At 40.2% G+C, this 13,608-nt stretch overlaps 1 long non-coding RNA gene and 1 pseudogene across 1 annotated transcript in view; both read right to left on the bottom strand.

Moving 5' to 3' along the window:
• The window catches only part of LOC110133270 (uncharacterized), a 135,487-nt gene that overhangs the window by 43,533 nt on the left and 78,346 nt on the right, over nt 1–13,608 (bottom strand). The window lies entirely within an intron of this gene.
• Nucleotides 6,668–7,521, bottom strand: LOC110133274 (high mobility group protein B3 pseudogene; annotated as a pseudogene).

Below are 13,608 nucleotides of genomic sequence, written 5' to 3'. Positions count from 1 at the left end.
TGAATACACCACATGAGCATGTTTCTATACCTCTCTGATTATCACACACAACTGACTGCCCACTGGCCCACTCAAGTCTATCTTTGTCCATTTGGGAATAAACGATAATATCTATGGGAAGTGATTCCAGGAAAATTTTGAAAAGATAAGCATCGTAAAACAAAATGCATTACATTTCTAAAAAAGCATTCATCATTATCTTGGGGTCAGAAGTGATATTCCCGGGGCATTTCTGACAAATATTACTGAACAAGCTGATGCTATGCTCATTTAGTACCCACTAAATAGGGTCTGAGTTTAGCCAACAGATGGCTGATGGACAGGTGAGAAGATGCATATGTTGTGATGAGACAAATGATAGAAAAGGTTAAATTTTTCAAGGTAGGAGAAAGAGAATGGGAGGCCAAGATTAAAGACTCAGGTTGTCTAAGAACTAAAGTCAGGAGAAAACTAAAAATAAATTATCTACCCTTATCTGAGCTGACACTATCTTCCCATCCGATCCCTAATCCTCTATCCCTTTGGATCAGTGATAACACTTTCCACACCTCCAGCTGTCCCAGTGTGCTCCTATTCTTTGGCTGGCCTAAAAATCACATTTCTCTCATACTGAGATTATCTCAAACTGCCTTTTTCTGCCTAATATGAAGTGACTGCTTTCAACTGAGCATCCGCAAAATCAGTTTTCTTCACCCTTCACTTTGGAACATATTTTTAAATATAGCTCCAGTAGCTGTTGTACTTAACATCAGTGAACTGCCCTCCAATTTAACTTTTTGAAATAGTCATTGATATCTGTAGAGATTCTTAATCCCACACTAAAAAATGTCCCTGAGTTGAATGATTACTTTTTTTTTTAACAAAAAAATAAATATTCTCTGTGCTTTAAACAGTTATTTAATTAACTAAGAATCCTTATTGGGAGGTGGTGTTTTTTTTGTTGTTTCTTTTTAATGAAATGGACACAAGCATTTACATAGTAACTGCTGGATACTAATCATTTAGCTGGAAAAACTATATTACCTGGCTAATGTTAATGGAAACACTAGGGAAGCACAGAATAAGAACTACGTGCTGGCAATAGCAATACATCTATAGGCAGCTCCAAGTTACCAAGTAGGCTTGCATTGCTACAAACAGAACAGAAGCAAAAGAGTTATAACATCCTTCCAGCCTCTCTAGAATTTACCATATGATGCATTCAGGCCTAAGAAAGCCAGTAAGGAGTAGCTTTGGCATTACTGAGGAATGCACTGTTAATATAAACCCCAAAGGCATGTTGAGCAGAAAAGTGACCAATGATAGCAGTAACAATCCCCTACATTTGTAGAATACTGTACCCACTGACCTCCTTTAATCTTGACAACAGTCCTAAGATATGGGCATTATAAATGAAGTTAAAGAGGTTAAAGGACTAGCCAAGATCATGTAAGTAATAAATGGTAGACCAAATTTTATTCAGTATTACTCAATGAACTTTCCTTGATTTCTCACCCTGTGCAACTCTTCGTGCTGAGCACTAGGGATACCAGAAAACAAGTCACACCACCTGCCCCCATGGGGTACATAGCCTGCTGCAAACAATAGGGGTATTCATTCACAAACCTGGTGTGTCTGAGAAACCAAAAGAAATCAAGAGAGGCCAGTACCTGGCCAGTGAAAGAGCCTGGTAAAAATGAAGAAGGGATGGGCACCATCATGTAGGTACTTCCAAGTACAGAAAGAAGTTTGGATGTTTTCAAAAAAATAAATAAATTCATTTAAAAAAAAAAAAAACATGTTTCTAGAGGAAGACAAATGTATGCTATCTCTTATATGTGGAATCTAAAAAAAGGGTACACATGAACTTATTTACAAAACAGAAATAAATAGAGACACAGATGTAGAAAACAAACTTACAGTTAGTGGGTAAGGAGGAGGGAAGGATAGACTGGGACATTGGAACTGACATATACACATTACTGTGTATAAAACAAGGACCTACTGCATAGTGTAGGGAACACTGTGCAACACTCTGTACTGGCCTATATGCAAAAAGAATCTGAAAAAGAGTGGATACATGCACATGTATAACTGATTCACTTTCCTGTTCACCTGAAATTAAGAAGTTTGGATTTTATTTTACTAAAAGTAAAAGCTAATGGAGAATTTAAACCTAGAAGTGGCATAAGATGCTTTTTATTTTGAAAGAACTCTGGTCACAGATTGGAGAATGGATTGAAAAAAAAAAGTAAGAGTGGAAACAAACCAGTTTGAAGGTGAGAGGTGAAAGCGTTGGGAAATATTTAGGCTGTATAACCAAATGACTTGCTGTTAATTAAATGTGCAAGATGAGGACAAAAGGGAAATCAAGGTGACCTAGATTTTTTGGATGGAGCAGCTGAGTCACTGATGATGCTATATCAGAATTGGAGAGACAGAGAGAGTAATAGGTTTAGTGGTAACAAGGGGGTGAAATCAATAATTCTGTTAAGGTTTGATATGTGGGAAAAGAATTTAAAATGCAGTGTGATAAATGCCACTGAGATAAAGGCATATGCTAAATAATGTGAAAAGGAAGAGAAAGACTAACTCTGTGAGAGAAGGTCAGGCAAGCCTTCATGGGGAAATGAGGTTTAGCTTGTACATTTAAAACAATCAAGAAATGACCAGTGAGTGAGAAGGACACTTGAGACAGAAAGAACAGCACATGTGTAAAGGCAGAAAGTACAAAAATAGTTTGTGCTGAGCTTCACCCTATTGCACCAAAGCTGTTTCTGGAGGGCAGCATGAGGTTTCTGGACCTAGCAAGGTGGTGAGAAAAATATGAGGTGATAAGTATATGACTAATGTAAAGGAGAAGCTTAAAATTATGAAGACAAGAAGAGTATTAAATGCAAGATTAAAAACCCTGAATTCCAGTCCCAACTCTGCCACTAACCAGCTGGGCAAGATACTTCACATCTCTGGGTTTATTTCTTCATCAGAAAAATAAAAGCATAAAACTAAGTTATTTTGAAAGTAACCTATAGATCTGGGAATCAATAAAATTGTGGTTAGTCCTCGTGCACCTGTATTAAAAATATATATTTATACATGTATACATAAAATGCTTGTTTCTATTTATACTCATACACACACACACACACACACACACACACACACATAAATCTGCCACCTTACTTCAAAAAGGATTTGAGTCAGCCTAAAGTAATATATGACAAACCTGGACAGCATATTAAAGAGCAGAGACATTACTTTGCCAACAAAGGTCCATCTAGTCAAGGCTATGGTTTTTCCCGTAGTCATGTATGGATGTGAGATTTGGACTATAAAGAAAGCTGAGTGCTAAAGAATTGATGCTTTTGAACTATGGTGTTGGAGAAGACTCTTGAGAGTCCCTTGGACTGCAAGGAGATCCTACCAGTCCATCCTAAAGGAGATCAACCCTGAGTGTTCATTGGAAGGACTGATGCTGAAGCTGAAACTCCAATACTTTGGCCACCTGATGCAAAGAGCTGACTCATTTGAAAGGACCCTGATGCTGGGAAAGATTGAGGGCAGGAGAAGAAGGGGACGAAAAAGGATGAGATGGTTGGATGGCATCACCAACTCAATGGACATGAGTTTGGGTAAACTCCAGGAGTTGGTGATGGACAGGGAGGCCTGGCGTGCTGCAGTCCATGGGGTCAAAGAGTCGGACATGACTGAGCAACTGAAATGAACTGAACTGAACTGATACATAGAAGTAACAGAACATTTATGTAGATATATATAAATACATATTTTTATACAGGTGCAAGAAGACTACTAATCATAGTTTTAGAGATTTCCTGAACAAACATAACAAAACAGAAATAGATTCATAGATACAGAGAATAAACTAGTGGTTTCCAGATTGGGAGAAGGGAAGGGGGTGGGTGAGAGAGGTGCGTGAGATTAAGAGGTACAAACTTCCAGTTATAAAATAGGTAAGTCACAGGGATATAATGTACAGCAAAGGGAATATAGTCAATAAGACTGTAATAACTTTCTATGGTGACAGATGGTAACTAGACTCACAGTGGGAATCATTTCATAATGTATAAAAATATTGAATTACTATGTTGTAAACCTGAAAGTAATATAATATTGAAAGTCAACTATTCTTCAATAAAGAAGAAAAATACCTACTGTTGTATAATAAAGAATTTATCTTGTCTTGGTCCCTGGTCCCCAGGAGATAACCTCTAAATCTTTAGAACTTCCTGAGTGATAGAAGTGGCTTTGTTATTCATCAGTCCCTTGCATCATGCCTGATTTATACAAATGAGATGACTCAGGATAGGAGTTAGTCATAGGAAAGACCAATCCACAGGATTAGAGTGTTCAGGCTTTGAACCAGCCCAGCCTCCAGGGAGGAGTCAGTTCAGTTCAGTCGCTCAGTCCTGTCTGACTCTTTGGGACCCCATGAATTGCAGCACGCCAGGCCTCCCTGTCCATCACCAACTCCCGGAGTTTACTCAAACTCATGCCCATCGAGTCGGTGATGCCATCCAGCCACCTCTGTTGTCCCCTTCTCCTCGTGCCCCCAATCCCTCCCAGCACCAGGGTCTTTTCCAATGAGTCAGCTGTTTGCATCAGGTGGCCAGAGTATTGGAGTTTCAGCTTCAGCATCAGTCCTTCCAATGAACACCCAGGACTGATCTCCTTTAGGATGGACTGCTTGGATCTCCTTGCAGTCCAAGGGACTCTCAAGAGTCGTCTCCAACACCACAGTTCAAAAGCATCAATTCTTCAGCGCTCAGCTTTCTTCATAGTCCAACCCTCACAATCAATACATGATCACTGGAAAAACCATAGCCTTGACTAGATGGACTTTTGTTGGCAATGTAATGTCTCTGCTTTTTAATATGCTATCTAGGGTGATCATCATAACTTTCCTTCCAAGGAGTAAGCGTCTTTTAACTTCATGGCTGCAATCACCATCTGCAGTGATTTTGGAGCCCCCAAAAATAAAGTCTGACACTGTTTCCACTGTTTCCCCATCTATTTATCATGAAGTGGTGGGACCACATGCCATGATCTAGTTTTCTGAATGTTAAGCTTTAAGCCAACTTTTTCACTCTCCTCTTTCACTTTCATCAAGAGGCTTTTTAGTTCTTCTTCACTTTCTGCCATAAGGGTGGTGTCATCTGCATATCTGAGGTTATTGATATTTCTCCTGGCAATCTTGATTCCAGCTTGTGCTTCTTCCAGCCCAGGGTTTCTCATGATGTACTCTGAATAGAAGTTAAATAAGCAGGGTGACAATATACAGTCTTGACGTACTCCTTTTCCTATTTGGAACCAGTCTGTTGTTCCATGTCCACTTCTAACTGTTGCTTCCTGACTTGCATACAGATTTCTCAAGAGGCAGGTCAGCTGGTCTGGTATTCCCATCTCTTGAAGAATTTTCCATAGTTTATTGTGATCCACACAAATTTTCCATAGTTTATTGTGATCCACACAGTCAAAGGCTTTGGCATAGTCAATAAAGCAGAAATAGATGTTTTTCTGGAACTGTTTTGCTTTTTCAATGATCCAGCGGATGTTGGCAATTTGATCTCTGGTTCCTCTGCCTTTTCTAAATCCAGCTTGAACATCTGGAAGTTCATGATTCACGTATTGCTGAAGCCTGGCTTGGAGAATTTTGAGCATTACTTTACTAGTGTGTGAGATGAGTGCAATTGTGTGGTCTTTGGCATTGCCTTTCTTTTGTATTGGAATGAAAACTGACCTTTTCCAGTCCTGTGGCCACTGCTGAGTTTTCCAAATTTGCTGGCATATTGCGGTGCAGCACCTTCACAGCATCATCTTTCAGGATTTGAAATAGCTCAACTGGAATTCCATCACCTCCACTAGCTTTGTTCATAGTGATGCTTCCTAAGGCCCACTTCACTTCGCATTCTAGGATATCTGGCTCTAGGTGAGTGATCATACCATCATGATTATCTGGGTCGTGAAGCCAGGAAGGAGAGGGGGTGCTAAAGACTGAGTTCAATCACATGGCCAATGATTCAATTAATCATGCCACTGTAATAAAACCCCAATAAAAACTATGGACATCTACTCTCAGATATGCTTTTCTTTTTAAATGTAGTACTGTTTACTTAACTTAAGAAACATTTCAGCATTCTAAACATACAAAAAATAAAAAAATAAGAGAACATTGCAGGCTGTGTTTAGTACAGAAGGTTCTTGAAATTTCACTGGTGCAGTGGCTCTTGGCTTTGCTGATAATGAAGAGTTCTGTGGTTTGTTTAAAAAAACAAAGAGTTTAAAACTACAGCACTTCAACTAAAAAGGATCCAAAACACTTACCATGCCAGCTGACCTCCCCTTCTCCACAGTTAAGAATGGCAGCAGGATGCTATGTGGTGCTATATACAAAATCAAGACAACCTGAAGCTAGACGGATGCCCGCTGCAGTGTCCACAAGTCCAGCCCCACAGTGCATGCCCTGACCTATGGCCCCTCCGGAAGGCAATGCCCCCACAACCTCCACACCAAGCAAGGATGGTCAAGAGTGTGTCTCAGTTGCTTTGTTCTTTTTACAAACTATAGATATTACAGTTGAGAACTCAAGATTTCTAGCCAATGACCATACAGTTAACACACTACCTTAAAATTTTTTTTAAAAATGCCAGAAACATCTTTAAATGCCTTGTCACACCAACAGCAAATTGCATGAAGTGAGGAGAACATGAGAGCTTTTTCGCTTTAAAACTGTTTGGAAATATGTCCAGCTTTGATACAGTTTCCGGGTGCTCCAGACACCCATGGCCACTTCATGTAAACCACTGACAATTGCCAGAGCACTTTGACAGACCACGATGTGATCACGATCCAGCTGGGTAATTAAACCTAATGAGGGCGACAGACACACCTGGGCGAGAGGTGTGTGAGTCACAGCGCTCCCTACTCTAAAGTATTCACAATAAGACAGATCAACAGGTTTTTTTTCTTTTTTTTTTTTTAATTCCTCCTCCTCCTCTTCATCTTCATCTTCCTCTTTCACCTTTTCCGGCAACTTTAGCTGGACACTTGACACCATCAGACTTCCCTTTAGACTTCTAGTCTGTGACATCCTCTTCTTCAGCTTCACTGCCTTGTTGACATATGGCTACTTCTTGCTGTCACTTAAGTTATTCCACATCTCGCCCAGCTTCTTTGCCACATCTCCAATAGAGATGCCAGGGTTTGTAGACTTGATCTTGGGGCGGAATTCAGAGCAGATGGTGGTCTCTTGGGGGCATTAGGGTCCTTCTTCTTGCCTCCCTTAGCTGGTCCGTAATCCTTCATTTCCTGATCATAGCGCACTTTATCCGCCTTTGCCATTTCATCAAATTTAGACTTCTCTTTCCCAGACATGGTCTTCCACCTCTCAGAGCATTACTGGGAAAATTCAGCAAAACTGACAGGGACCTCAGGGTTTTTCTTATGTTCCTCTCTGCATGTCTGCACAAAGAAGGCATAAGCAGACATCTTGCCCTTTGGTTTCTTGGGATCACCTTTAGCCATCTTGACTGTATTGTTCACCAGTCTGAGCAGCGCAGGGCATGACGTGCGGCTCAGCACTCCACAGCCTCGAGCGAGCGGCCTGGATGAGAGCTGCCTCAGCTATGCTTCCTCCTTGCTGAACACATCAAGTGTTGGGGAAGGGTGATGTATTCTACTTCCCTTCCAGGTATCATCCTAATTGTCTATTGGGCTGGTTCTAATTGACAACTTTTATAATAAAGCTGTAAATACAGTGCTTTCCAGAATTCTGTAAGTAATTCTAGCAAATTATCAGAATAAAAGAGTTAAAGCAACCCCCATATTTATAGCCAGTTGGTCAGAAGTGCAACTGGTCTGAGGACTTCTGAAATTGTGGCTGGTATTAGAAGTGAAGGTAATCTTTTAGGGAATCATGCCCTTAATTTGTAGAGTCCATGCTAACACTAGGTGCTTGGCATCAGAATTGCACTTTAGCATAATAATAACAGAAACTAAATAAATAAAGAGCTACAGCCAAGAGGAATAGGGATACAAAAATAAAGAGATAAAAATAATGAGGTCACTACTTATATCCTAAGAATGAAATCCAAGAAAGCTTTATAAGGATTTCAGAGGTAGCACAGTGTGGTGGTGAAGAACAAAGGTTTTAGCCAGACTTCAGGACTCAAATTCCACCACTGCCCTGTACCATCTGGGTGACTACAGGCAAGTCGCTTCACTCTCCAAGCTCTGTAAAATGAAGATAATAATAATGCTCTTAAAAAACTATTAAAAGAACTGACTTAATTCATAAAAAGTGTTTAAAACCATTTCTGACATATAAGAATTCAATACTCATTATTAGAATGGACCACAATGGCAGGCCACTGTCAACACATCAAAGCACAATTTAATGAAAAATATTTTTTAAAGAAGATGCAGTCCAGATGTGAAAGCCTAACAGTATCTCATAACACTGCCCAATAAAACTTTCTGAATGAACAAAATGTTCCATATTTATCCTGTCCATTACAAAACCTTCCAGCCACATATAGCCATTGAGCATTTGAAATACGGTTGTTTTGATGAAGGACCTGAATATTTATTCTGTTTAATTTTTATTTGATTTGAATTCAAATAGGCACATGAGACTAATGGCTACCACACATTGGACAGTGAAGACAACTAGGGAATATGAGTGCCCACATGCCCTTTGAGTGCTCTTTCATGAACAATGTTTATAACAGTCAAGCTTCCAGCAAGGACTGCAGATGAGAGTTCAAGTCCAAGTTACTGGTTAAAGGCAGAGCCATGTGTTCCATGGGTATTCAAGAAAAAACAGGTTTTAATATTTTGTTATGTAAGCCAAGAAGTCTACTAATCAGGCTTTGGCCTGGAGAAAAGCCCACTGACTTTGACATGGAGTTGGGCCAAGGTAATATTTGCGGACAAGGCTTTCCTCAGAAAACAGCCCAGAATTTACTACAATTTATAAGAAACCCCAAAGTTTTACCAACTTTATCAGGTTGTAGTGAGAATTAAAAGAGAAACTGCATATAACTGTTTAGCACAACGCCCTCCACAACAAACATTCAATCAATTGTACCTCTTTTATCATCATTATCAGAATTATTCTGTGCTATATAATATGCCTGTGACAACTACAATTGGACATGTTAATTATCTCAATGCAGTGCTCATGTAGCAACAATATTGAATTGAAAACAGTATTATTTACTGCTTAACTCTTAAGAAAACCTAGTGGTAAGTAAACAAGTCGATTTTCTATATAGGGTTCTTAGTTGTGACCAATTAAATGCTTGCAGAACTCTGTCAAAACTGGTGACTTGGTCTACAAGCAATAAATGCTGGAGAGGGTGTGGAGAAAAGGGAACCCTCTTACACTGTTGGTGGGAATGCAAATTAGTACAGCCACTATGGAAAACAGTGTGGAGATTTCTTAAAAAGCTGGAAATAGAACTGCCATATGACCCAGCAATCCCACTTCTGGGCATACACACCAAGGAAACCAGATCTGAAAGAGCCACATGCACCCCAATGTTCATCGCAGCACTGTTTATAATAGCCAGGACATGGAAGCAACCCAGATGCCCATCAGCAGACGAATGGATGAGGAAGCTGTGGTACATATACACCATGGAATATTACTCAGCCATTAAAAAGAATTCATTTGAATCACTTCTAATGAGATGGATGAAACTGGAGCCCATTATACAGAGCGAAGTAAGCCAGAAAGATAAAGACCATTACAGTATACTAACACACATATATGGACTTTAGAAAGATGGTAACGATAACCCTATATGCAAAACAGAAAAAGAGACTCAGATGTATGGAACAGACTTGTGGACTCTGGGAGAAGGCAAGGGTGGGATGTTTCAGGAGAACAGCATTGAAACATGTGTATTATCTAGGGTGAAACGGATAACCAGCTCAGGTTGGGTACATGAGACAAGTGCTCGGGCCTGGTGCACTGGGAAGACCCAGAGGGATCGGGTGGAGAGGGAGGTGGGAGGGGGGACTGGGATGGGGAATACATGTAAATCCATGGCTAATTCATATCAATGTATAACAAAAACTACTGTTAATGATGTAAAGTAATTAGCCTCCAACTAATAAAAATCAAAAAAAAAACAAAACTGGTGACTTGGGTTTTGAAGTAACTGATTTAAAGTCATTAGATCAAAGAGCCACTGTTTGTGGAGGCTACTCCAAATTTGAGAAAATGAACTATATCATCAGCATCTAGGCAAGGTTTATCTGCCTGACCCCTATAGCAGGGATGCATGAGTTTGGCCCATCCAGGAATAACACCAAGTCGTTAAGCTAAGCCTTCAGGGGCAGAACGAACACATTGCGTTTGCCTCCTTGAGGATACTGTCTAATCCACCAAGAAACTTGCTCGTGCCAACAACCTGCAATCTGGGCAGCGGTGTGATAAGTCTCACCTGAGTGTTAATGTCTAGGATTCTGTATCGAGAGCATAACCTACTGCTGCACATAAGCCTAGGCCTGATACAGGGTCAATGAAATCACGGTTTATTCAAGGTTCCTAAAAAACTTATTCACTAACTGATGTAACTTATGTAAAGTTGCCCAGTAAGACAAGCGCTGTGTCTATGACCCACATACTCCTGAAAAACACTGTCCTGAGAAACCTAGAGTAGCAGCTTATAAAAAATGAAATTGGTCTACATCTATATGGAATCATTTAGAGAAATCACAAAGTATTTTTTACTAAAATCATCTTGTATATGGAATCATTTAGAGAGATCACAAAGTATTTTTTACTAAAATCATCTTGTATATGGAATCATTTAGAGAGATCACAAAGTATTTTTTACTAAAATCATCTTGTATATGGAATCATTTAGAGAGATCACAAAGTATTTTTTACTAAAATCATCTTGTATATGGAATCATTTAGAGAGATCACAAAGTATTTTTTACTAAAATCATCTTGTATATGGAATCATTTAGAGAGATCACAAAGTATTTTTTACTAAAATCATCTTGTATATGGAATCATTTAGAGAGATCACAAAGTATTTTTTACTAAAATCATCTTGTATATGGAATCATTTAGAGAGATCACAAAGTATTTTTTACTAAAATCATCCTATATATGATCCCAGGCTTTTGTTTACTTCTAGGCAATAGGAGTAACAAGTAGTGAAGTGAAGTGAAGTGAAGTGAAAGTCACTCAGTCATGTCCGACTCTTTGTGACCCCAGACTATACAGTCCACAGAATTCTCCAGGCCAGAATAATGGAGTGGTTGGCCTTTCGCTTCTCCAGGGGATCTTCCCAACCCAGCGATCAAACCAAGGTCTCCACATTGCAGGCAGATTCTTTACCAGCTGAGCCACAAGGGAAGCCCTACAAGTAGACAAGGATCTAAACCTATCATGGACAACAGGGCTGAATATTCCAAACGCAAGTGACCTTTACCTGGGGCTTTCTTTAATCAGAAACTACTACTGGGACCCAGACTCAGGTCTTCAATTTCAAGGCAGTTGATGCTAGGAGTTTTGTCAGCATCACTCCTCTATGAGTGGCAACAAATAAATTAAGAATTATATGGCTTTCATCTCTGGTGACTTAGCTACAAAAAAAGAAACATTGACAACTTAAATGTGTACCTACCATCAACTCTGAACTGCACTAAGAATAAAAAAATTGTACTACAGTAGCAGAGGAGAGCTGAGACTGTTCCTTTGAGGTTTCTCAAGTGATATATAATAATTTAGATCAATATCAGTTATGGAATAGTAAAAAACACTGCATGATTAAATGATGTACCAGTTAGGAATATTTTAGGCTACACAGGGCTGAAAACATGACTATGGTGGCTTAAATATTAGAAGCTTATTTTTCCCCACATAAGAGGAAGTCCAAATGCATGTTATTCTTGTTTCTGGTTTAGTTGACTCCAGAGTCTTTGAATTCCCTTCATATTTCCCTCGTGGACACAGGTTGGCTGCTACAATTTCAACCACTAGGTCACATTCCAGCTTAAAAAAATAAAAAGGAGAACATGTGGAACCTACTGAAGAGTCCATCTCTAGATCAAAAAGTCTGTGTGTAATCATCCAGGCCCACCACAGGCAATTGCAAGGCTTTGCCTGACAGGCCTCACAGTGGAAAGCTGCCCTCCCCACACCAGACCTGTTTATCACTAATGCACTACAATTTTCTGGAGAGAGTTACCATCAAGGAAACCCACCTCTATTCCACCCATCTGAGCCAGCCATGCTCATACACATATCAGTATACACACATCTAGCCCAGGCATTTCTCTTCAGAGGTCCCCTTATCAGAGGCCTTGCCTGAGGCACTTCAGACACCTCCACCAACCTCATTACTGGGACTGGATTAAGGTATTTTCTCCATGATGAGTAGTACTTTCCTACTCCTTACCCTTTCCCCCCTCCCTCTACCATATCCCCCAGATCCATGAAAAGACAACCGCCCTCTGCTCCTTAGCAATGAAACACTTCCCCTCCTCTGCACCACACGTCTCTGACCCTTGTTAGGCACTGCTACGTAGGGAAACATGGAGCACCTGGGAGCCAGAGCCACTTTTTGCCGCTTGCTTGCACTGTCACGATAAATAAAGACTTGACTGACACTTTCAGAATGGCTCATTGTCCTAATTGACCACCTCAACACTTGGCAGCCTATCCCCTACATAAGAAAAACAAATCTTCCCAGAGACCCTACAGCAGACTGCCACCATCTCGGCCTTAACTGAGGTACACGTGGGCATTCTGAGTGTCGTCTACAGAGAGAACAGTTGGTGAACCAAACATCAGCGCTTGCCATAATTTGGAAATGAGTTCAATGGGGAAAATAAAGGCTCAGGAGTTCGGAAAAGAGAGAGAAGTGTGCTCTGAGCCAAAGGGATATGATTTCACCAGTCAGTTCAATTCAGTCACTCAGTCATGTCTAGCTCTTTGTGACCCCATGGACTGCAGCCCTGTCCATCACCAACTCCCGGAGTTTACCCAAACTCATGTCCATTGAGTTGGTGATGCCATCCAACCATCTCATTCTCCATCATCCCCTTTTCCTCCTGCCTTCAATCTTTCCCAGCATCAGGGTCTTTTCAAATGAGTCAGCTCTTTGCATCAGGTGGCCAAAATATTGGAGTTTCAGCTTCAACATCAGTCCTTCCAATGAACACTCAGGACTGATTTCTTTTAGGATGGACTGGTTGGAACACTGTGCAGTCCAAGGGACTCTCAAGAGTCTTCTCCAACACCACAGTTCAAAAGCATCAATTCTTCAGTGCTCAGCTTTCTTTATAGTCCAGCTCTCACATCCACACATGACTACTGGAAAAACCATAGCCTTGACTAGATGGACCTTTGTTGGCAAAGTAATGTCTCTGCTTTTTAATATACTATCTAGGTTGGTCATAAATTTTCTTCCAAGGAATAAGCATCCTTTTATTTCATGGCAGCAGTCACCATCTGAAATGATTTTGGAGTCCCAAAAAATAAAGTCAGCCACTGTTTCCACTGTTTCCCCATCTATTTGCCATGAAGTGATGAGACCAGATGCCATGATTTTAGTTTTCTGAATGTTGAGCTTTAAGCCAACTTTT

This window comes from Odocoileus virginianus, chromosome 26, assembly GCF_023699985.2.
Source record: "Odocoileus virginianus isolate 20LAN1187 ecotype Illinois chromosome 26, Ovbor_1.2, whole genome shotgun sequence".
In the NCBI taxonomy this organism is placed as follows: Eukaryota; Metazoa; Chordata; class Mammalia; order Artiodactyla; family Cervidae; genus Odocoileus; species Odocoileus virginianus.
The sequence above is the reverse complement of the archived record's forward strand: the minus strand, read 5'-3'. Positions and strand labels throughout refer to the sequence as shown.